At 36.5% G+C, this 24,494-nt stretch overlaps 1 pseudogene across 1 annotated transcript in view; it reads right to left on the bottom strand.

The window, feature by feature from the left end:
• The window catches only part of LOC117702053 (neprilysin-like), a 71,006-nt pseudogene that overhangs the window by 1,196 nt on the left and 45,316 nt on the right, over positions 1 to 24,494 (bottom strand). Inside the window, exons 11-20 of the transcript XR_013070294.1 lie at positions 23,838 to 23,974; positions 23,636 to 23,729; positions 22,233 to 22,361; positions 21,325 to 21,432; positions 20,289 to 20,369; positions 16,811 to 16,914; positions 7,895 to 7,953; positions 4,570 to 4,689; positions 2,563 to 2,696; positions 2,395 to 2,460 (exon numbers count right to left, since the gene is read on the bottom strand). The product of XR_013070294.1 is annotated as a neprilysin-like (transcript). The remainder of the gene's footprint in view (positions 1 to 2,394; positions 2,461 to 2,562; positions 2,697 to 4,569; positions 4,690 to 7,894; positions 7,954 to 16,810; positions 16,915 to 20,288; positions 20,370 to 21,324; positions 21,433 to 22,232; positions 22,362 to 23,635; positions 23,730 to 23,837; positions 23,975 to 24,494) is intronic.

The following is a 24,494-nucleotide window of genomic DNA, read 5'->3' as shown; positions in this document are numbered from 1 at the left end:
GTTAATTAATTAATTAATTAATGTGTGGGTCTGCACATGAGTGTATGTGAGTATATGTGAGTATATTCTTGTGCATGTGTGGAGTTCAGAGGACAGCTTGCAGGAAAAAAATCCATCCTTCTACCCAGTGGCTCTAAGAGATTCAACTTAGGTGGTCAGGTTTGGCAGCAAATGCCTTTACAGATTGAGCACTTTGACAGCCATTCCTAATTTCTTATAAAGAAATTCATCAATTATATATTATATATTACTTATATATTATATAAGTAAAAAATGTATTTCAGTTCTTTCTCTTTATCATCAACATAGAATAGTGAGCCTTTACTATCTAAATATTTTGGTATATACGGAAGGCTTATGCCTCTTCCCATGTAGGGAGTTCACAGCTTTATATTACTTTTCCAAGAGCATTTATGTCATAGTAAAAGGAGAGGAAAGTCAGTTGAAGTCTGGGGAATCTGAGTTGAAAGGAAATAGAACATCTGAGGCAGCACTGGCCAGAGTACCAAGGAAGAGAAATTCTGAAAGAATGTTTCAAGATCAGAGCAGATTGCTTTTGAATATTCAGCTTCATATTAATCTGGAGACCACACCAGGAGGATTACAGATAACAATGCTTGGGGTACAGGAAGATAAAGATGGACACACTTAAGATCCACAGAGGACTTGTCACAATAGTGGGGATCCATTAGCTGTAAACTAAGCATTATCTTAGTTGCAACTAACAAGTTGTACAAACAAGTCCAAAAAAGAGCGAAACATTTCTGGTGAATCTAGCTATATCTAGAAAACTGCTCAAGAATACTTATAGGAAATTAAAAATTATCCAGCACCCAGAGAAGTAAAATGGGTGCTATTTAGCACTTAGTGAGAAACATTAATTACCTAACATTTAAGGTAGTAGCAATGTACCATGTAGGATTTTTATTTGACGTCATCTCCCAGGCCTCACATTTTGAAGAGGCTGTGTTATAGGTGTACTGTTGGCTCCATCAGTCATCTCTCTGTTCTGCTCTGTTGCTTCCACTTTTTTGACACAATCACCCTTTAAGCATTGCAGTAATGAAGGAATGACCAGATAATTCTGTTCAGTCCTCAACCATTCTACCCATCTGCAAAAACCTCTTTCTCTCTCACGGACCCCTTATCCTTTGCATCATCTCAAGTAGACTCTCATTCTCTCATACATGAGCAGGTTCAGGGTGAAGAAGTACACACAAATTCATCTTCATTCCTCCTTGTGGCTTCTAAAAGCACCATTCTTCTAGCCCTTTGTGGAATTCCCTATTTTCTCTTCCACAATGGCATTCACTGGGTCATCTTTTAATTCATACTCACAGCCTCAATGACTGACATCCTTTATGGAAGCTGTGTTGACACATCCCTAGCATCTAAAGTGGTGCTACAAACAAAGAAAAGTTCTTCAAAGTTCTTAGGTGGAATGACTGTAAGAGCCAGAGGACCAGGATACCTACTGTAAAGTAGTGCCTTCTAGACATTATGGGGAAACTGCCTCCATTGAATCTAAATAAGATAGTTTGTCTAAACAAGACCTGCATAATGGCACTGCCAGCCAACATGAGGATGAGTCCCCTGATGAGTAGTATCCAATCCCAAATGCTCAATCTAAACACATGCACATGCAAGCAGCACTAAAGGGACTCAGTAGGTTTTGCATGTATGTGTACACACACACACACACACACACAATACATATATAAGAAATAACAGTAAAAAAGAGGAGGTTATGGATTTGAGAGAGTTGGGGAGACAAGAGGAGTTGAGGGAAGAAGAAGGTGTAAAAATGATGTAAACACAGTATTCATATATGAACTTCACAAAATAAGTAAATAAAGTACTTGTATGCAAGTATAAATGGAAGGCTAACTATGAATATTCATAACATGAATAACTATGAATAAGGCTATCTAATGAATATTCCAACAATAATAATTCTTGAAGAATAATAGTTGGGCCAACTACATGGCCATAACTGGAACTATTTCACAATCCTTAACTGTTTCTCAGTGAACAGATTGTGGTTTACTGTTATGTCTACAGTTTATGCAGATTATCCCTCCACAGGCTGCCTGATGTGCTGGGAAGCTGAGGGCCCCACTTATACTGACAAATGACCCTAGAATAATTGCTTGCGTGAACACCTTTACTAAGACATTACTGCAGGCTCATTTCTAAGGAATATTTTGTGTCCTTTCCAGGTTTGTTTATCTCCTTGTGTTTATTGTAATTCTCAGTGCTAATTTTTTTCCCTCAAATACCATTTCCAGTCTTTATTTTCTGCCTATACATGTCTCTTATAAAAAGCTTTAATGAAACGGGTAAATATGATAAATGAACCCTCCCATTGCTGAAACGTGAATAAAATGTACTTACCCTGTATGCTTGGCCAATACCTCCATTATCAGCAATGTTTTCTCCTAGTGTATTAATTCCATTGAGCTATTTAAAGAAAGATTCCCTATTAGGATTATTATAGAAAGCACCAACATTACACATATGATTGCATATCTAAAACTTTTCTGAAGAATGCTGGTGACATACATGCTGTCCCCCTGCTAGGTCCCACGTAAAGTTTCCATACTGGTACACCATACACTGGGATTGGTCTTTAAAATTGTTTGCCGACTGTTGCGTCCACCAGTCAACGAGGTCTCCATCTTTGTTAAAATTTCTGCCTGTAACATATTCATTTGGTAAAAAGAAAATTTGTTACAATAATATTTTTATGCTCCCTGTTTTATAATTAAAATTCTTGAAATAGATTCACATGCCACTGTAAAAAAAAAAAAAAAAAAACTTACAAACTTACTGTTTCAGCTCCTCAGTAGCATTTTGCAAAACTTTAAAATCATAGCAAGAATATTGACACAAATATAGAATATAATCCATCTTAAGATCTCTAGCTTAAAGTGGGAAAATCTAAAATTCTGTCATGTGATGTTAGGCGCCATAAGAACCTTGCCCCAAGATGGTGATGGCCACCCGAGGGCTGAGTGATAAAAAAGTCCTTATTAGGTGTGATGGCTGTGCTTCAAGGTGGCCTGATCTTACACAAGCGTCATGAGCCTATGGGGAGATGATACGTGGCATGAGTTCATGGGCTCCTGGCAGGGTTTATAAGCTGCGCCCGGGAAGGGATCGCAGGCTCGCCATCTTGACTACCAACTGCTAAGCATCCTGAGTAAACTGCTGTGAGAAGGAACCGGTTGTTCCATGTCTTAATTCTTGCTGGTCAGGGTTGGCGCAGCACAATGTGAGCAACTATAAAATAGAGCAGATGATGAGAGAAGCTGCTCACTCTCTTGACTCCTGACTTCTTTGGGAAAGCTTGAATTTTATCTGTCAATGTGCTTTGGAATTGATGGATATTTCATCCACTTGGCTCATGCTACCGCAGATGAAACTATTAGATAAACACTCCTGAATGCACGCATTGTTACTCTGGGTGTTTTCTGAACTATGACTGTTTAATTTAATATTTTGAAACTTTAAAAGGCCAACAATTATTTTCTGGCACCCATTTTTATGTTCCCAAACCCCTTATGCAAAATTAACTCCTTGTTTCCCTCTACTTTAAACACAAGGAGAAGCATTCCTTTTCTATATTGGAGTTTTCCTCCCAGATTTAAAGGACATGGATCTTTCCCTGTTAGTATCTCCATACATACTTTATATGTTTTGACACTTAATTTTTATCATCTTTTAAATATTTACAAATACTGGGAATAAGAAAAGGGTTATGGAACAAAGTTTGAACTTACACACTGATTGAACCAATTCCAGGTTTTATAAAATTGCACAATGTGCTACATGCCTCTGTATGTTTCCATTTGAAAAATGGAAATATTATTAGTTGGTACTGGTTAAGACTGTTGCACTGACCAATTGAGTAACAGATATCTAGTAAGTATCTCTTTAAGGTGTTAATTCTTCCTGTCTCCTTCTCTCTGGATTTCTAGAATTCTGTATAGTGAACTGAAATTTGTTACAATTTTTGCTGTATCTTTTTTTACATGTCTTTGGTCTTTATTTCAATTTTGCTTTATTGTAATTAAAACAGTAAATATTGTTGATTATTTAGGGATGCATATAAACATTTACGTGCTTCCTGTTCACAAAGTTCTTTATTGCATATTAACCATAAGACAAAAAACAAACAACAAAGTTCCTGACTACAAGCAGCTTAAGGACCACACAGGGACTTGAATGAGTGACATCTTCTGACTGTGTATCTAAGACTCAGATCCTGCCCTTGATGAATCTGGAAAGCTGAGACATACACAATAGGACCAAGCATCATTACTGGGTGGATGAAACTACTGAATTTTCTCAATGTGAATATTTGCTTTAGTCTTCTAGAGTGTGAGGCACACATTTCTTACTGCCCATTAATATTTTGGGTTTCTTAAAAACACTTTAAATAGAACACTGACTATGTAGTTAGACTTAATTCTAACTACATAAACAAATGGAATTTTGTACTGACAAATTGTAACTTTTAAACTTAAGATGTATCTTAGCCAAAGGAAAATGTTACCTATACTTTACCATTGTCATCAAAGCCATGTGTGATTTCGTGTCCGATGACCATGCCAATGCCTCCATAGTTCAGTGAGTTGGACTGACGAGCACTAAAGAATGGAGGCTGCAAAATGCCTGCAGGGAAGACTAAAGGAGAGAAGATGATGGAAGATTTGTGAAGATTATCAGTGGCATTGTCAATGATGGCATCATGCTTGTTACCCTGTTTTCCACTATGTCAGTTTCACTCAGGTAGATAACAAAAGTCTTGTGTGATAGAAACCAACATAGTCATTTATTATTGATAGTGGCAAAGTGACTGAGCCAGCGTAGTATGTGACCTATGATTTACTCATCACAATTCACCTGCCAATCTCTTTTAAGATTTTTTTTCTGTAAGGAGTCTGGGGCATGGAATATGTATAAGCCACACTCAGGAAATTCTTTCACTTGTATAATTATATAGAAGGAAGAGCTACTCAGTAATACCCATTTATGTTCAGTACTGGCTTTGAAATTGTTATCTGTCCACAATATTATCTAAAATAAACTACCACTCAGTTAAAGGTATCCCTTCATCATTTAACCTTATTTTATTTTTATTAAGGTTTCTATGATTATTCTAAATTCTGTTTATTTTCTTATTTATCATTGGAACCCTTTATCTGATTTTCTTATTCCCATCCTGGCACTTCACATCTCAGCCCTCTGAGATCTGAGATTCATGTTTGTACATATATTTACTTATGTACTCTTTAGTCCATTTGTTTTAAGCTCATTATCTCTAGAACCCTCAAATCTGATAGTCCTTGGAATATGATTAGTACCCGGAAAATGTGTTGATTAAATCGGTAATCAAGTATAAACAAACACATATTTTAATAGACTAAGCTGTCTTTAACATGTTTACTGTGTATGAAAATCTCAAAAAAACCCCATTTTATTTAAAAGGTTTAGTAAATAAATGAATACTACCTGTTATGTATTTGCCATAACATCTGTATTAAATTGAAAACGTTCTCCATTTTTATGTCGTACAAACACTTGAGTATATCAAACATCAAACACTTTTGCTCTTCTACTTAACTGTTAACAGAGTATAACCCCCAACCGTTAACCTCTTCTGTTGAGCTTAGGTGATCTTTTCCTCTACTAAGTTTGAACAGCACATGTAAGCAAAGATCAGGTGGTACGTTATCCTTCCAAAACTACAGTTTGTCACTTCTTCTGGGAAGTCTGATAGAGCATCTTCCCTCATACTATTTTCTCATGTCAAAAATGACTGATTTTCTAAGAGATGTTCTTAGGAACACCTCCTGCTTTACCTGTAATCTATCTAAATCTAATCCACCCTTGTAACCTATTCTGTAGCCAGATTAAAGTGCAACATCCATCCTTTTGGGTTAAGACACTTTGGGTGGTGCTCTGCAGTCAAACTGTACCTTCTTCCTCACCCTGGTCATCATATGTTCTTGCTCTCCGGGTTCTTGCTCTAATGTCCACCCTGGTCTAGACTTTTGCATTGTCATTTTGCAATAAATGTTCCTGATAAATACCCTGTCTAGAAATATAATTCTGTAATTTTACCATTCATGTTTTAAAATTCTAGTAACCACTAGGTAATATCAGCACTATTTTCTGGAATCATTAATCTGTAGTATGAACATATGTTACACATAAAACTCTGGGCCTTTCTTATACAAGATAACAAGACTATAAGTGAAAGGCCTGAGCTTAAGTAATTACAAAAGAACAAAAATTTAAAGTCTAGTTAACATAAAGTAGCAAATATTTTTTTTTAAATGTAGTAAATTTGACCTAAATTTTCATGGGCTTCAGGGGTAAACATTAGATATTTGTGAAGGTGACTTTAAAATACTGTAAACAATTTTGTTCACCAACTCTTTCAATATGTTGGGAAGTTGTCATTTTCACCACTTTCAAATGACAAAATAATAAAAATAATAAACCTTTGCCCTGGAAGAATTTTGGTGAAAGTCATGGCTCACATGCATCTGCCCGAGCCAAACAGTGTTAAGAGATTATTTTTAGCAGAAAGTATAGAAATCATACACAGTATTTTATTAACTTAAATGGAGCATTATCTCCCACACTATGTACTGTGATTAAAATCCACCCATTATATAAAATGTTCCTATGAAATGTGCTATCAAGGCTAAACATTAACTCCAGAGATGCAGCTGACTTAATTACAGCCTTAGATGCCATTGTTTAAATAAGTGATAGGACTTTTACGGCTCATACTAATACTAGTCTTCAAGTTCAGCCTAGCAGATTATGTGCTCCTTTAACTTGGGCATCCAGTTTATTTTTTATTGTTTTTTTTTTTTTTTTTTTTGAAGATTTGCTCTGTTGAGCTCACTTCTTGACTAGTACACATTATAGAATTGATAGTGACCGATAGGTCACTTGTGCATTATCACAGTTGCCAGGTGGTCAGTTAAATAAAGTGCAACAGTTGTCACTACTCCTGTCCTGCCAAGAAACTTTGGGAGGTCATGGTACCCTCTTTCTCACCCTGGATGGCTCATATGTCACTACTCTACAAATCCTTAATGTCCCAGGATGGCAATGTCTATTATACTAGTCTCACCTACCTCAATTAACAATCAAGGCAAACTCCCCAAAGACATCTACAGGCCAAATTTGATTGAGGCTTTCCTCTCAGATGACTCTAGTCTCTGTCAAGTTTACAATTAAAGCTGACTAAGGCACTGATGATGTTTCAACCTTTTCAATTACTGGGAAGCTTTGGAATAAAGAAGACATAGAATAGGAATCTCCACTAAAGCCAGTCTACTGAATTACCAAAAGAATTGGGTTGGCTCTGGAACCTTCCAACCCTTTAAAGGGCTGGTGCCCAGTCAGTCTAAGAGTCAGTATTCATTTTAAAAGTAACTTTCAAAAAGTACACGAATCAGATATAATCATTTATGTTATAGATTGAGTGTTATCAGAGAGACAACTATCTAATGTGATCTGGATTAATTTTAATTTTCCCATAACAATGAAAAGAGGTGTGTGGATCCAGGAGTACTTCAAGACATGAACCAATAACTCAATATCGGCTTTATTTTTTAGAAGGTTATTAAAAATTGACCATGCCGAGTGGTGGTGGCGCATGCCTTTAATCCCAGCACTTGGGAGGCAGAGGCAGGTAGATTTCTGAGTTCGAGGCCAGCCTGGTCTACCGAGTGAGTCCCAGGACAGCCAAGGCTATACAGAGAAACCCTGTCTCGAAAAACCAAACAAAAAAAAAATTGACCATATAGCAAACTATGGGCTGAGAAATTCGAGGAATATTAAAGTATTATTTAGGGATATATCTTACCTATCTGATTTCTGCCTGAGGAATAAAATGCATTGACTACAGCTGCTCCACTTATCCACCTATGGAAGACATAAAAACTTGTTAAAAAAGATACTCCATTGTCTCACTCAATGCACTTGCCACAAAAATAAATGTTAACTTTCTCTGTGAAGTATGATCAAAATTAGCCTACTAGAGTTAAAACTCATTGGAAAATATTTTTATTTCTTAAAAGTTCAACATATACCCAGGTCTTCAGTCTGTTGATTTCATTTGCATTGAATTATGTAGTTGCATCTGACAGTACAAAATCTATTATTACAGTTTTCAGAAACTGTAGTAGGTTAAAATTATGTTGAAATTCACTTAGCTTTACAGTTTGAAACAAGATCACTCCAACAATTTTGGAACTGTTGACAATATATGAAACATAGTAAATCTTAGATAGCTTTAAAATTTTCAATTTTTAGTTCATTGTGAGCATTTTTGAGAGCTCAGATACCTTAGCTTGGAACAATGAACTTCAAGTTATTGCTCCTTAAGTCCTGTCTTAAAAACACAACTTTGGAAGAAATGGGGCAGAGGTTAAGAGCAGTAATTGCTTTTTCATAGGACCAGAGTGTGGTTCTCAGCAACCACATCAGACAGCCCACAAGTGCCTGTAACTCCAGTTCCAGGAGATCTGATGTCTCTGGCCTCTCACAGCACATGCACCCCTGTGTACAACCCCCCCATATATATAATTATAATTATATATATATAATTAAAAATAAAATAAATCTTCAAAAAGATACTTGTAAAAATGCACATTTTAGCTAACTGAGGAAAGATATATCTTCAGATGCCTGTAAAGTAAAATACAGGTGGTATTTAAGAGAAGTTGTCTGTTAGTCCATACCATGACTTAGGCTCTGCACAACATCTGGAGTTTATAAAACACAGGCCCCCAATATTAAAGACACTAGTTGTGGAAAGGAGAATAATTCTTAAAGTATCATTACACAAGACTGTATAAGAAAATTAAGAATAAAAGAAAACCAGAACTGGTCTCATGATCATTTGAGGGCTGAAAGAACTGTTGTTCTTATGTCTTTCTGCTTAGATACTATGGAAGAAGCCTTTCAATCATTGTACACTAAACACTTTGAGTAACATAAGTACCATCCTCATCTTAATAAGCTCATATAAATTATATGTCCACTAAAAATGGACACTTATTGATCTCTAATAACCCCTTAGCATTCCTGTATACACTTAAGACAGTCATGAGTATTGTCTTGAGGTTTCACTAGTTATTCTACCTCAGGAAAATAGCCAAGGTGACAATTATTATCCTTCTAGCAGCAAATCACAGCAGTCTGATAATATGGTTTGTATCAGAGCTCTATCTTGTCACTGCTGTGCCAGGTAAGCAGTACATAGTCAACATATTAGTCATAATATTAGTAAGTATTGCTAGTGTCAGGTATAAGCACTAGTTTAATCTCTTAAAATAACTGGCAGAGACCAGCATGTAACAGCAATCTGAACAATTGTTATTTTTATGAATAACATGATTAAAACTTCACAACAGTCTAGTTCATATTTTCATGAACTTCCCTTTTAGAAAATAATAAGCCTGGAAATGGTGAAGAATCATTTTCTGTTAGTTTGTTACTGCTATAACTTTAATGCTGTAAACACTTTAAACAGTATGGCACTGACATATCAATCTTCTCTAGCTTCATCAGAGCTGAATCATGAATATTTTAACATTTTCTTCAAGTTGATGATTCAAGAATATATCTTATTGTTTTAATTAAACAGCACTTGCTTACTATACAATTTGTAATGACTCACAGGAAAGGCAAATATTTGTGAACACAAAATATTAAATGAAGGTACCATAACTACACAGAGCAAGTGGTTCTTATTTATATGACTAACAAATACACAAAGAAGATGTTTGTATGGACAAAAATGGAAATAAGGAAATGTAATGTACTTAGATGAACTTTGCATAGGCTCACACAGGTAACAGGGGTCAGGTTCAAGTGAAATACTTGAGAGATAGTGAAATGGTCAGCATAGATGATGTGCTCAGATAATTCTAAGAAAACACAGTTGCATGATTTGAAAAATATTCCCAATATATTCTCAACACTGTCATAGAAGATGTGGTAATAAAACTTGCAATTAAACAGTCTGTAACTATTAAAATTTTGTTACCAAAGTTATTTACGAATTTTTCATGTCTCAATGGCTTTGGGGTTAATTTCTTACCTATGAATTCTGAGTTGGTAGCAATAGTGTATTTATGGGTAATTACAAATAATCATTATGAGTTATTTGGCTCTGAACAAATGAAAAGTCCAATAGTAAAAAAAGTTTGCAACTTGAGTTGTTTTAAGATGAACTGTTATACTAAGAATAAAAATCAGATATTCTAAGCTAATGCTTCTGACAGCACACTGCAAAAGACTGACTAAATGACACAGGCATTGAACAATGGACCTTATATAATATTGCCTATGTAAGTTTACTGCTTTTGTAAAAATAAGTATCATCTCTTGTATTTTAGTGCCTTTCTACTCTTCTGATACATTACTGTAAAGGGTTTAAGATTGCATTTTGATTAATGTTTTTGACTCTACAGCTGGGAGAGTTTTACATATTAAAATGTCTACTGTGAATTATATCTTCTAGAAAATAGGTGGCTATTTGTGATCATAGGACACTCCTATAAAATTAGAATTATGTTGGTGCTGTTTACTGAGCACTAGTATGTAGTATTTTGCTTTTTTCCTCCCAACATCTTTAATGATGTGTTCTTTGTCTATTCTGGAGAATCATACAGATTCCAAAGCCCAGGGCATTTTGTTCTAGGTCATGGTCAGAACTTGAAGTACTATAATTATATCAATCGTTTTCTTAAGTAGGGTAATAACAGAAACAAACTCAGTGTCTGTTACTTGTTATGAAATACCACAAATATCAATAGAAAAGATAAATTAACATGCCAAATAAAATATTTTTCACAGTTAGGAGTGTTATAATGAAAATTCTAAGTCTCTTTGATTTCAGTTTATCTATATAAATGGAGATGCTTTTATATGTAAAACTCAAAAAATTCTGACCTTGACAGTAGCACATGGAAGATAAAATGCACATAAAGAAAACAAAAGCAAAAACAGATGGAGGTGCTATTTCTCTAAAGTAATGGTGATTGTATGCTCTTTCAAGATACCTTTTATGTGTGCAGACTAGACACTACAAGCCTCTTATGTGCAGTATTAGCCTGGGAGAAGAAGCAAAACAGTGTGTTCTGTTCTCTTCTTGCTTCCACTGATCTGGGTATGTGTGAGCATGGGCTGTGTGATTGGATAGTACTATGCAAATGGAGAAAGTAGGTAAGTAAGAAATTGATTTTTTAAAAAGATTTATTTATTTTATATGAGTACACTGTTGTTCTCTTCAGACACACCAGAAGAGGGCATCAGATCCCATTACTGATGGTTGTGAGCCACCATGTGGTTGAAGGGAATTGAACTCAGAACCTCTGAAAGAGCAGTCAGTGCTCTTAACTGCTGAGCCATCTCTCCAGCCCAAACTATTTTTTTATATAATTATTATTATTAAATTTTCATTTTTGAAATGTAGTTTTGTCAGGTAAGCTTAATTTGTTTTGAGTAGTCCTCAAAGATTGACTTGCTGTATACTTTGGCGGTATAGCTAAAATATACTTGAGAGAGAAGCCAGATGTTTGCCTTGCATCCCTTTATACCCCAAGAAAGCTAAGCAGCCATGAAAAGTAGATATGGATACCAAAGTTCAACAGCCTTTAAGACAGTGTGAAGCTAGTGGACTGCAAAAGCACTTAGAACCAATCTCCTTTCCGCCACTCTGAGTAACTTTAAAGCTTAAAAATAAAGAACAAGACCATTAATAGCCTTTTGCCTGGGAGTACTCAATTCTCAGCATCTATTCTGAGAGCAACTCCTTTGAAATCAGCAGTACAATAAATAGATTTTTCTGTGCCTTCTTCAAGGGGGTAAAAGAAGAATGCTCTTGAAATCTCAGATCATTATATTCTTATACTTATTAATTTTTTCTCAAATTGATCCCATGGGCTTTCTTGGTCTTTCAGATCATCCTGATCATATAGATGGTAGCTTCAATTTGCAAGTATGGAAACTGAGTCACTACATAGCTATTAAACTCTTTGTCCTAATGCATGTATCCACTAAGTAGCATAATGGGGGAAATATATTTAAGTGAAAGGGAAGATGGCTTGCTTAATGTCCTATCAAATTCCAGCACCTAACTGCTGATCCACAGGATAGACAAATTTCAGTGCAGTGACTAATGTCATTTTCTTGTGAATATATATATCAAAAGGACATTTTCTCTTCTCTCTTATCTTACCTTGTTTTTAAGGAAAAATTAGATATTATTAACAAAACTTACAAAAAAGTAAAAATCATCAACAACAATAAAACTTAAAACAAAGCTCAGTGACTAACTTTAGAGCTAATAAATAAGGAGCAGTAATTCTAATTCAGGTCTGCCTATTTTCTCTAACCTCCCAGCGCTCCTGCTACTTCACCCCAATTCCACAGTTCACACTTCTCCATAGACAGAGTTCTTTAAGCATTAAGCAAAAATGCAGAAGAATTAAACCCCATGGAGTTTACTCTCACTATGGAGTAATGACCATAATTAAGGTACAGTTGATGACTGGATTTGTCTGGGCACAAAAGCCTTAAGATACTGAATTGAGAGTATCCATTTTTCCTGATATTAGGTAATCCTAAAATCCTAGGGAAGAACCAAGACCTCTTCTATTTTATGTAACCCTCTGTACTTACCTAACTTAATATAACAGCATTGTTTATCTAGATGATTAGATGGTAGCTTCACACAGATAGTGACGAGACTACATTTTATTTTTAACATGAACCAAGAGGACTTAGCACAATGTTGGGAACATGATAGGAACTCACCAAATAAATGGGCCTATCAATGGGTGTTCTTCACACCAAAGACTGACAGAGCCTGCCCCGCCAATTGGGAGCATGAAGGACATTGGAATTCTGCAGTCTCAGAGAGCTGTGGCAACTAGAGCTTTACCCCATCTGAGCATGGCCCTCCTAAGAGATGATATGCAGTAAAAGTACCAGAAATCTTCTGAAATGTCTCCCCAATTAAACAGAATTATAAGACATCATGATTCTATATTTTGATTTCTAGGAGTCTACCAATTCCAGCCTACCATCATCTGATTATCCCAATCAGAAAACCCAGTAGACATGAGGTAAGGAAGATATCCAATGGGCCAGTGATTATTGTTTTGCTTTTAGTGACTACTCTGGTCAATTTATTATTAAATTAACTTCTAGCTGTAATTCTCAGAGAATGAGTTACCAATTGATAATTTATTTTAAAGTTAGTGTAAACACTAAAATCTCACTAGGAAATCTCATTGTTTTGTTGGTCATGAACACACAACCCTTAGGCACTAAGGTTTATTTTGTTCTATTAACACTAAGTGAACAATCGTGTTAGTAGAAGTAAATGATTTTAGATGTGTTATTAAGTAATCTTGCCAGCACTTATACTTCCAGTTCAGTGCTATTTTTTTCTGAGCTGGACATATTTGAAATTCCTTTGCAATTGCATCAAACCCTCAAGAGATGTCATGTTCAGGATAAAGAAAAAAAAATATACATAGGCATCCAGAAACCATATGAAGTTTTAAAATTATTCAAATCCATGTTCTTTGCAGGTGTGAGCTGTGTTCACAAGGCAAAGAGGTTCTTTAGCCAAATGATTGACTTGGACATATTGCATGCACATTCCTTGAGATTAAGTTTTAAATTTGTTTAACAGAAAACATAGTTATGTATAACTTCACTGTGAAAGTAAAATGTGGAAATGGAATCATTTTTATTTTATTTACTAAGTTAACATTATCAATACTATTACAAATTGGCTATTGCACTTGCATACTCTAACAACATGTGCAAAGGGTCCACATTCTAATAACTAATGTTGGTTTCTTCTTTCTACATAAGTCAATTTCTTGAACAACATCAAACTGCACTATACGGGTGAACAGAAAGCCCCTGACGTACAGGGAATAAAGGAGACAACATTTGAGTCAAGCCCTGTAGCGATTACTGCTAGATAAAAAAGGAAAGAAAGAATGCTGTGATGGTGTGTATCTTTAACTTCAGTACTCAGGAGGTAGAGGAAGGAAGGTCTCAGGAAGTTTGAGGCCAGCCTGTTCCACATAGCAAGCCATAGGACTGTCATGACTATATACAGAAACAAACAAATGTAAAAGGATACTGTAAGTTCAGAAGCAATGGGGGAAAGGCTGGGGGCTGGTAGTTTGAAAGCATTGCATACAGCTAGTGTTTTGGTCTGATGGGGGAGCTTGGGTGATTGTGAGGAAATTATGAAGAGCTACTGGGAGCTCTGGGAACTTTGGACGTTTTTAAAATTTGTATTTCCTGATCTAAGCAACAGGAAACATAGGAAAGGTTTTAATCCAGAAAGAACATGACTCAAGCTGTATCCTTGAGACCTTAGGGGATAGCAGTATGAGGATGAAGTGAAAACACAGGAAATTGGAAATAAAAGTGTTTTCAAAATTAAAGCACCAGGGAAAGCGTGGTAAGGAAGCAAAGAGGAGATGATTAAACTGAACCATTTATACATTCCTATGTAATATTTAACTAGCAGTGGGTGAATGTGGTCCTCTTCTTTAGATAGAGAGATTTTAGTTAGCACTATAGATGAAGTAGGACAGACCACAGTGATCAAGATGAGGCCCTGGTTTCTGTCAGGGTGGGAACAAAATTGAAGCTTTTAGAAAATGGACAGATGCAAGGAACGGGATTAATTTTTGCTTAGTGGAAAATGTTGCTCTTGTGTGGTTAAGGATATAGTTACACAGAAATGCTTGCTAATCAGCTAGATATTAACTGTGGTGCTCAGCAGATGGACTTGGGTCAGATTCAAATAGTCATATGTAATAAGGGTGGGTAGACTTCAAGTATATGCATGCATGCACTTGGAGCACATGGAGTGAGAAAAAATTATTTAGGAGTTACTAGTTATTCAGTTGAATTTATTTAGGCTAGTTAGTAACTTGAATTTTTATGTGTCAGCTTTTCTGTAAAGCACTTTGTAACATAACTCCAAAATAGTCCACAGTCTGAACCCTATCCTTGTAGTATGAATGTGCATAGATTCCTTCTGAAAGTGTTTGGAATGAAGATCTGAGTATGGAATGTGACTTCAGGGTACATGAATGAAGTGCATAGAATATATTTGTCTTTCTGACATTGTCTGTCAGCGAGGAACTGAACCTGGGGACACATGAAACAAGGAAAGAGACAACGGTCTCTTTTCTCCTATTAAACTAGTGCCACATAAGTCAGACGCTTTCACGGGGAGAAACCGTAATGAAATACAGGGAACTTTTATTACAATACATCTCTTATGATTCAGTCCTAACTATTTAATGTCATTACAGCCAGAGTGCTCACGGTGATTTTAAAACACAAAAATAAATTTCACAAAATTAAAGACATCACCTTGGGAAACATACATCCTTCCTTCCTTCCTTCCTTCCTTCCTTCCTTCCTTCCTTCCTTCCTTCCTTCCTTCCTTCTTTCTTCTTTCCTTCCTTCCAGTAAGTACAGAAAACATGCTACAAAAAGAGACTAATTCAAAGGATCCTATTGGAGGACAGTACTTAGGAAGAATCCTTGTATCTGGGCTCCAGTCTCAGAGCAAATACCTCAAGATCTAGAAGCACTGAGTTGAACATCAGTATTTTTTTTTTAACAAATGCTGCTCACATGATTCCAGCAATGCCAATGTGCAGACAGATATTTGAACCTTTGCATTCAGTGCAGAGGAAAAGAATGGAGAGAGAGAAAAGGCTAGCACTGAGTGACAAAGACCTTGGGAGCTGCAGTGACTGACAGATCTTTGGAAATCACTCAAACTTAAGCAATCTGTGCACTAAGCTTTCTGTCATAAAGCTTTAGGCCTTTCCTGGCACAGTTCTTTCCTGTGGTGCAGGTAACCACTTCACTCTGCTTCTGCTGTACCTATCATCTACCTACTGCTGTTGTTTGTGTCTTATTTTCCCAGTACTCAATGACAACTGGACTAGTCATTTTTTCTAGAACAGTAGTTACAGAAATGATTGAAGCCTGTTGTTATTCAATACTCAAATCAAGCTGGAGCTTTTAATTTTTCACAGCTCCATAGTTTAAGAATTTTAATTGTAGCTGTACTTGGTGTTAGGTGCCAAGAATGGCTCCAGTTCTTCAGGGCTTAAGGCTTTGGAAGAAGAAGTTGAAACTAAGGAGCTCTGTGGATTTGAGTGGTCAGGACACTTGCTGGTCAGTTTCCAGGTATTATCTATTGAGTTGAAGAACAAAGGTCAAAACTAGAAGTGTGAAGTACTGATGAGACTACTGTGCAGAGGTCAGAGGTATACAAAGGCTGTTGCTCAAGATCATTCCTGGCATCTTGTGTAGCTTCTCCAACGCCACGTGAAACAACCAAAGAAAGGGTGGGTGGGCTCACAGGATGCTTGACTAATAGAATAATTAGGGACTAATAGCAGAAGACTATTCTGGAGACAAAGTAAGGCCAAAGCACAGGCTTAAGACCTTAGTTACATTAAAGTAAGATGTTTCTGAGAACCTTGTCCACCAAAAATTAGAAAGAAGCCACTTGAGAGATGAAGTTAAGTGCAAAGATGCCTTAGTGAAGAAAGGCATACATTGGGAGTTCCTGACCATGTTAATACAGTACAATTCAATGTTCTCAGGACTTCCTAATGGAGGGAGGTATTGCTGTGGTGAAGGATCTTGAACCAATAGTGAGAAAGATTGCTCCAGAATGAACAATTAGAAAACAGACTATACATACTCATCTTTGTCCACCTTTTCTCGGAGCTTCTTTAGCTGCTTGCTTTGGCTGAATTTCAAATTTTGAATTATGTTCTCAAAGTATTCATCTTCCCTGTAGTTCAACTACATTGGGTAAAAATGAGTTGGAGAGAAATATTAATTTCATCACCACCATAATTTCTCTATAAAACAAGTTAAGTACAGCATTAAATACAGTTAAGAAACAGCATTAAAAACTTACAAAGGATGCTTTTTTTATTAGCCTTGTTAGATATTATAGTTCATTCCTTTTCCTAGCTGAATCACAGTTTCAGTGTATTCTTTTATAACCAATCAAATGAAGCCAAAGGTCAGGCCAACCTCACAATATTGATATCATTCTCCATACCATAAATATGTATAACCACACCCTCTTTATTCAGTACCTAGTATTTTCAGTTTTTTAAATATATATTATACTCATTTGATCTTCCTAATGATCTTGTAACCTAAAATCTGAGACCAGCATTTTATTTTATTTTATTTTTTAGGAGATGTGAAAATCTTTATTGGCTATTTTATTTACATTTCAGATGCCATCACCTTTCTCCATTTTCCCTCCCTAGAAAACCTCTATCTCACCCCTTCTCCTTTTTTGTTTTTATATTTTTAATGTTAATCAAAGGCTTTATAAGTTTGGTAATGCTCAATAACAAGATGCCCATACAATCAGAAGTGTAACTCAATACCCAACCCAGATATACCAACTACCTTTGACTGGTGGAAAAATGCAAACATCTGCCTCCATGTTCCGTACCCCACCCCACCCCACTTCTCTCTCTCTTCTCACCGATCTCCTCCTCTCCTTCTCCTCCTCCTCTACTCCTTCTCCTCTTCTCCTTACTCCTCCCACCTTAGCTCCTTCTATATATCACCCTTCCTGTTAAAATAAAACTTTTCTCTTAAAATACAATTAAGCATAACTATACCAATTTGTGTCAGTAAGGTACAAGATAGACCTAATACCCAGTCCATCATTTTGTTGACTAGCCAGAACCTCTATCATCTCTCCTAACTAAAAGACTTAGTTCTGAACCTGGCTTTTTTTCTTGTCTTTAGAATGAATGTCAGCTGAAAACCATCCACTCAAATCTTTTTTCTCAAAGTAAATAGCTGGGATTGGCTATGAGACTATAAGTCTTCAACCCCATCAGAGGTCCAGAATGACTGAGTTAATTGAAATTATGGGAAGCACAAAGCATAGCTTCTAAAATTTAGCCAATTTATAGAGACCACTGAACACCTGGACAGTCCCTATACTACAGAATGTTGGAGCATCCGATCTTCAGCCTTCTGGCTCAGGATCATCTGACAGACCTAGTGATGCAGAATTATTAAGGGCTGATTACTCTGTTTTGACAGATATAATCAGTCAACTATTCCGCAAGTGTGTCCTTTTCTGGACAGTGATTTGTCTGTAGATGAAAAGAGGCAATTCTTGCCTAGTGGCTGTCTCACCACAACTGGAGTAACTCCAAAGATGCTCAATTTCTTCTTAGACTCCAAGACAGGAAGCTGTCAGGAGCAGACAGGTCTCTAATCAAAATGAACATTAATACAGAAATGTTTGTAATGTCAATTCTGTGGACTTCTGACATTTTGAAAACCAACTATCCATGTAAGGTAATCTGGACTGTTGTTTGCTAACTCCTCTCAGCTATTTCTAAATAAAACATAGAAAACACCCTAACAATAAACTCAGAGCCATGAATTTGCTATAGGCCCTTAACTCACAGCCTAACCATCTCAAATCAGTTAGAAAAGTTAAAGAAGGACTGGGTCTAAGCCTTGTATTCCCAAATGTGTTATATAGGCACAATGCCTATGAGAATAACAATATTAATCTCACTTTTATAATAATAAGAAACTCGTACCAATGAAAACCTTAAATTTGAAATCAAAGTAAATTTTATACCATTTAAGAAATTATAACTTCATCTTAGTAACAGTTATACATACTTTTACCATTAGGTTATGGCTATGCAATAAATCCTAGCTATTCCTCCCTGTTCCAACAAAACCACTACTTTCCCCTAGAAAGACAGCCCAATATTAACCACCTCAGTCCCCAAACCCAGGGAATAGGGGTGCCAACTCTTCATTAACTTCTTCAAGCTGATTATGGGTGTTGAGATATTAGAAGATGGGCGGGAGGAAGAGTAAATTGATAAGCCTCTGACACTGTGTCTTCACTCCATCCAGCTGGAATTCCAGGACATCAGAAGTTCAAGCAGGTCTGCTCAGCTGGCTTGATGAATATATACAGTGAGGCTGTGTATTCTAAGATACTGCTCAGGTTAGATCTCTTGGGAGCTCTGCTTCCTCTGGGTTCTGTGAGATTGGGGGCAGAGCTGCTGTCCACGATCCGCTCAGTGCTCAGGCCCAGACCGGAAGGAACCAGCACCGAGACCAGCATTTTAAAGTAAGAACGTGAGCTGGAGATGTTTCTGGTGATTAGCTAAGATTTAAAATAGTAGCAGGGCTGGAATTTGGGCCCCTGGCAGCTTTGATTATGCTTTTGCTCTCAGGCAGTCCACTCTTGCAGAAAAAATTTTAAAAAATTAAAAAATAATAAAAAAAATAAAAAAAAGAAAGCTAATTTCTTCCGTAAACAGAAAAGGATGAATAAGCATTTTGACATGTACACCTCCACATTCCACTAGTTCTTGGTGGATGAGCAGCCATCACAGTCACGTTGGACCTGGGGGCATGTCACTTGTTGTGGCCAGAGTGTCATGTCATGGTGGTGGTCACAGGATAACAATAAGCATCTCAGTCAAGTCCAGTTATAGGTTAGCAATTGACTTTGACCAATGTCACCTCTTTTAACAATGACACTACCAGGAAGAGTAAAAAACTGTTTTGGTTCTCAGTTATATTTGGATTTTAATAGAAAAAGCAAAATATGTGATTCTCACAGAGATATTAATTAGAAAGTGGAAGGCTTTTTTACTTTTGTAGCCTGCGTAAGCCATTGTAAAGGACTGTGGGCAGCCAGTCACTCACCACTTAGATGGCTACTCCTGACACTCTTAAGTAGTGGTTCTCTACCTTCCTAATACTGAGACTCCTTAATACAGCTCCTCATGTCCTGGTGACCCCCAACCATAAAATCTTTTCATTGCTGCTTCACAGCTGTCATTTTGCTACTGTTATGAATCATAATGTAAATACTTTTGGAGACAGAAGTTTGGCCAGAGGAGTTGTGACTCACAAGTTGAAAATCACTGCTGTAAAGGATTAAATGTTTTTCTCACCACTATTAAAATGAAGTATTGACACCAAATAGAATCTAGTACAATGACAAGAAAGGTTAAAATAAGCATAGTGTGGGTATCAGTGTTGAAGTTATTAGGTGTTAGTGGGAACTACGGTTTTAGGCTATTTTATACAGTGTCTGGCCTTTCTAGGCTACAGTGACCTTGCCACCAGCTCCACATATCACTGTGGAGACTTACCTCAAGGTACTCATTATTCAGTTTGTTCTCATTGGAAATGATGTCATCAGGATAGCCAATCCTTTCTTTAATTGCCAAGGCCTGCAAAAATTACAACATTGAAAGCAGAGATACAATTATCTCCATAACTGCAGCCTTCAAATACAAACATATTATGTCCACAACCAGCAATTAAATAGCCTGATGTGCTATTTACAAATGGAGCACCTGACAGCCTCAACCAGTGTTCTTTGCAATGGCTCTTTGCTTTAGCTAAAACAAAAACAAAAGAAACAAAAATAGGCTTGAAATTTATCTCCTAACCCTGACCGTCCTTCCAGGATGCAGCTTTCCCGTTTGCTGTGCTGCTCCATGTGCAATATTATTTTATGAAATTTTTTTTCTCTCCAGACTTTTCAGTTTTATAGAATGGGTAACATTTAGTGCTCCCAATCTTGGAGGATATAATTATCTTTCCACTTCATTGATTCAGCTGAGAAAACAGATAAGGGCTCCATGAGCTTAGTGGTAATACACTCCTGGATATTGGTTCCTTCACTTTTTATGTTCCCCATGATCCTCAAAGTCACTGCAGTCCACTCAGGTTAAATGAATGACATGAACTGCACAAGTGGGGAGTGGGTTTCGTTGTGATCTCCCTCGCATTTGTCCAGTGTTTATAATTAGTTCTATGTTATTATTTGAAATTTATTTTAATTGTTTTATTACTTGTTTCTATTTATTACTTCCCCACTCTTCTCTGAGACAGGTCTTTGACTGTCCTGGAACTCAGTGAGGAGGTTGGCTGGCTAGTAAGCTTCATGGATATACCCATCTCCAACTTCCTCACTGGAACTCAGATCTGTCCCACCGTGCCTACTCTTATTTTTTTTTTTAAACATGAGTTTTAGAGATTAAAGTCAGGTTGAACTCAGGTCATGTTTACAAGGCAAGCATTTACCAACTGAACTTTTAGGCAATTTTTGATTATATTTTTTCCTATATATTTTTAAAGTGGACCTTTGCCTATAGATCGATTTGCTTCAATGGCCCTGACTGGTCTTTACCTTCTCTTCGGCTTTCTTTTTGTTTCAGCATCCATCCAAGTGAGGTCATCTAAAGTCTGAATAAAAACTTCCCGGATTTGTGCAATTAAATCTTCAACCTCAAAGCAAAAGGATATTAGCTTATTAATAGTCTAATACAAACTATGGTTCATGAGTTCACCCTTCAGTACAGTTTTTAAAATGAAGCCATATGCTGCCCTTATAGATGCAATAGTATGCCAAGAAATGTAAATTTACAGATGAATTCTGACCTCCCTCTAAAATGGATGTAAATAGGCAAATAGGATTAGTATATTTTAAAGCAATACTGCTATTATCAAAATTTGTCAATTCAATAGATTGTATTACATACACAAAGTTAAAGTCATCTTAGAATGTCCTAGTTCATGCTATTCTTTTACAAGAATAGGATATTAGCTTTCAATGTCACTGTTGGTTCAATTAAGCAGGAAGTAGCATTTTAACAAGTTGTTTTACTATGCCATTAGACTGCATTGCCTTAATTAGAAAATAGGATATACCCTTTTTATATTTCAAATAAACTGTGGCTAACATTTTTGGTACTTAAGGAAATGGTCAGTTGGGAAACAGACAACTTTATAAGTCTAATTCATGACAGTGTACATTAAGGACACTGTTTCTGGGAAACAGATAAGTACTTTCAATTAAACAATATGAAGGCAGAAACATAACTAGACTTCTATGGAGGAAGGCAGAGACATAACTAGACTTTTAAGACATTCAAGGTGAAATGTGTTGAGAACAATGGTACATTATGATCCATAGATTCTTTGCCAAATTAATAAAAATTAAGCAAAAATGTGAACAATTGTTACTGATCAACCAAATGAACGGCTAGGGTGATATTTAAAGGCTGACATGCTTGCTGAAGCATTACCACATGCTTGCTTTCTCCAGCAAAAGCGGCTTCCACATAAAGCCTCCCCACAGCATTCTCCATGTTCCCATTGACATAGTTAGCACACCGTCTCCACGTTGCAGTTTCTGACGTAGTCCCGTAAAGGGCCTATAAAATAGAAAAGGCAAATGGCATCTGACCAGGAGTCAGGGCTGGTGAACAATAAGAACATGCAGTCTGCAAGACGCTAGTCGTTACGTCTGGCTGAAGTTCCTGAAATACTCATCGCTTCTCTTCACAGAGTAGCTGTCCCTAAGCCACAGTAAAAAGTAAACTGATTGGGTTGTTTACTTTTTTTAAAAAAATGAGCTTCGGCAAACAAGGTATCTTTGCGGAGGCTTGTCCCAATAGAACTTTTAGCTATTACAAGTTAATAACCTCCAGAAAAGCTTTGGGAGAGAAAATACAACACTGTTCCTACTATACAAACATAAACGTGAGGAAATGTTCAATAAAGGAACAGAGAGGAAAGCTTATACACTAGAAAACACATTTCTCCTTTTAATGGCTCAAGTGAAGTCCAGGTGCTTTAGGAAAACTGTGTATATATAAATTTTAGTATCAATAAGGGGATTGGCTTAGGCAATGGCAATTAACTGGAATAGCATTTTTTTGCAATCTTTATTTAGTTGAGATAAAGTCTCACGTAGCCCAGACTACTCTCAATTTCAAGATGTAGTTGAGAATGATGCTGGCCTTTGGAGGCACTCCACTTCTCAGATGCTGGCATTAGAGGTGTGAATGACCATCTTCACTAGTTTGTTTGCTCATTGCTTTTTTAAAATTGATGCTCAGGCATGCTTACAATAGAGCCACATCCCAGATCTGTATCAAATTTGTTGATTTTATCTTCAGTGAAGAAATTGGAACTTTTAAGCAGTTCTTTGCCAGAACATCAACCAGGATGTTAGAGTTTCTTCACTTCCTACTGACCCCTTTCTTTATACCCAAACTAAATGATTGCACAGATAACATATACACAGCCTAAGGCTTTGATGTTCTACCTTCCCTACAGAACACAATGACAAAGAAGTCTATCATTGTATATCCCCTATGTGCCATATGCACCTGAAAATCAAGTCAATTGACGAAGGTACCTCTATGATGGATTGAAACACACTGGCAACAACAAATCAATGTATTCTTTTATATAATCATGAGTAACTCCTTAAGGGTTATTAATCATGATGTCATAACAGGCCAGCATAGGATGACAAAGTCCAGGAAGAATGACCTCTTCTTACACAAGTGCAAAATAACCAAGCCTGGGCATTTTGTCTCTTGGGACTGATCAGCACATTCTAGCATTTACATGGCAAACATTTACAACCATGTATCTCTTTATGCTTTAAGTCTTAAGAAAAGAGAGATTTTGTCTTCACCTTGCGGAAAGCATTTCTGGACTCCTTGTAGTTTCGGCTGAGGCTGCTTACAAGATCCATTATGAACCTCCAGGACATTAAATTTTGAAGATCTCTGTATAAAAAAACCCACCACCCAGCAACAAAAAAGATGAGGCTGCAAAGCTTCTACAGACGGATATGAAATGCAAATTTGAGGACATGGGCACTCTGACATACGTACCTGGGAGTATATTTGGTAAGAATAGGCTTAAGTTTGGTTAAATATTCTGGAGCATAAACCACCACTTCTTCCTCATTTTGAATATTAATATTCACAGTTGACATGATTTCGTTTGTGAAATTTGACCAGCTGAATGGCTGGGGAAAAGCAGGTGTAAAACATTTAGTAATTATGGCTTTCTCTTCTTGTTTCCAAGAAGTATGGTTAGAAGTTCCCACACTAAAGGACTTCAGCTGCATCATAAAATGCTTAATGTAACAGTCAGTTTGTGTTTGGGATTTGTTGTCAATTATTTCAATCATCTTTTGAATAACTATTAGATCAGCAACATGATTGTTTAGATAGTAGAATTGGACCAACCACTGAAGACAAAACCATATCTGTTGTGCATACAGAGTACACAATTAGAAATTAGGCTCATTGGCATCTCTTCTTTAAGAAATATTTTTTTAAAAAAGAAGAAAAATGTAATTTAAAAATAAAACTTCATTGGTCTCTGAAAATGCAAGTATATAAAAACTATTAACAGTAGATATTAATTAAAAAATTATTTCAAACACAGATATGCACTTGAGCAGAGTTCCTGCTGTAAACAGAACATTGCTACAGCAGAGATGCTGACGAGTCAGACAAAGGAACATGCTTTGAGCTATTTAC

This window comes from Arvicanthis niloticus, unplaced genomic scaffold, assembly GCF_011762505.2.
Source record: "Arvicanthis niloticus isolate mArvNil1 unplaced genomic scaffold, mArvNil1.pat.X pat_scaffold_403_arrow_ctg1, whole genome shotgun sequence".
Taxonomy (NCBI): Eukaryota; Metazoa; Chordata; class Mammalia; order Rodentia; family Muridae; genus Arvicanthis; species Arvicanthis niloticus.
Note: the sequence above shows the minus strand (reverse complement) of the source record. Positions and strands in the feature narration are given on the sequence as shown.